Source organism: Frankliniella occidentalis, unplaced genomic scaffold (assembly GCF_000697945.3).
Source record: "Frankliniella occidentalis isolate FOCC.00 unplaced genomic scaffold, Focc_3.1 Scaffold16, whole genome shotgun sequence".
Taxonomy (NCBI): domain Eukaryota; kingdom Metazoa; phylum Arthropoda; class Insecta; order Thysanoptera; family Thripidae; genus Frankliniella; species Frankliniella occidentalis.
In genome coordinates, this window is record NW_026267146.1 from 3,116,365 (window position 1) to 3,117,892 (window position 1,528).

Below are 1,528 nucleotides of genomic sequence, written 5' to 3' on the forward strand. Positions count from 1 at the left end.
CTCCTACAAAACATGAGCAATTCTGTACAGACAACCGCCTCTTGACCAGAACCTTGTCACACGTAACAAAATTCAACGGAAAATCGAAAGAAAAAGAAACGCCGCGGCCCCAAAAATTATCAACATATCTCTCCCTCTATCTTCATATCGATGTCTTTGCGGTTTGCGGACACAAACTGGCCCCTCGTCCCCTCGCCACCCACTAGGAGCCCTCGGAGCCGAGTAGTTTATCGCAATCGTCCCCACCACAATCGTCGACTATCGAAGGCTCGCCCGAGCGCGTCACACATCGTGTGTGGACCCGACCGCGACTCGGCCTCGCAATTCACACAGCCGAACCGAACCCAGCACGCGTTACGTATTAACTGCCCGTGGCGACGGCAGTGGGAATGGGACGCATCCGCAACCTGTGCATCATCTGCTTAACCGGCTTCACCCAGTCCCAGAATCCGTGCCAGGCCAGAATGCTGCTGTGGTCATTTGTCCCAGTGTGTTGCATGTCGCATAGCTGGAGCACTCCTCGCCCCGAGCGTGGAAGTGCCGCCTCAGCCGCGCGTCCGCGCCGCGGCCCGCGAACCGCGGTTTTGTCTCCGTGGGTTTGTCGCGGCCGCGAATGGCGGCAGAGCTGTGCCGGCGGACGCGCGCACTGCGGCCTCGCGAGCGGCTCCGGGAAGACGAATACGAGCTCCGCTACTGACACGACACTTTCGCCCCGGCCGCCCTCGCTAGAGTCCCTCGCGAGCCGCGTCCTGCCCGCGGTCCGACCGGCCCCCGACCGCCGCGGGCTCGGCGCCCTCACCGACTCCGAGTGCGGCCGGCAGACAGTCCTGCCGCCGCGGCCGCCGCGAGACGGAGGGAACGAGGAGTGCTGTACAGAGCGGCAGCCTACAGCAGCCACCGGCAGCCACAGCGGCCCGGCAGCGCGACGTGCGTGGCGAGCGCGGCCCCGGCACTAGGCGACCAGGCGCCCACCTCACAGGGGGCCCCGAGCAGACGCTCTGCTCTCACCACCTGCTGCTGCCGCTGAGGAGCCTCTTCGCGCAAGGTGAGCTCGCGGGGCGCCCGCGTTTACATCCCCCCGGAAGCCCAACCTCGCCCCGCCGTACCCCGCCGCCCCAGCGCGGGTCCCTCCCCTCAGCCTAGTCGACTTTTTGCTCGGGTGCCCCGCGTCGCGATACTGTTGCTGTGTGTTGTGGCCTTCGCGTATCATCGTCGTCTTTTTAACGGCCGCGAGATAGCGCGGAGCACACGCGAGTGCCATGGCGGGCGCACGCGGGCGCGGGGCGGGCGGCGCGCGGCCGCACCGGCCAGCCCCCCGAGAAGGGTGGTCCTCTTCTCCAGGAATGCAGCCGCGGCGCGGGGCGTGGCGGCGTGTGGCGTGGTCCCCTTGTCTGGCCGCCTTCTCTCGCAGCAGCCAAGCACCGGATCAATCCGTTGGCGGCGCGGGTTTCGACTCTAGCCGGATGCCGCGCCGTTGCATGTGCGCTCACTTTACTTGTCTTCCCTCTCCGTCCCGCCCGCCCCCGCC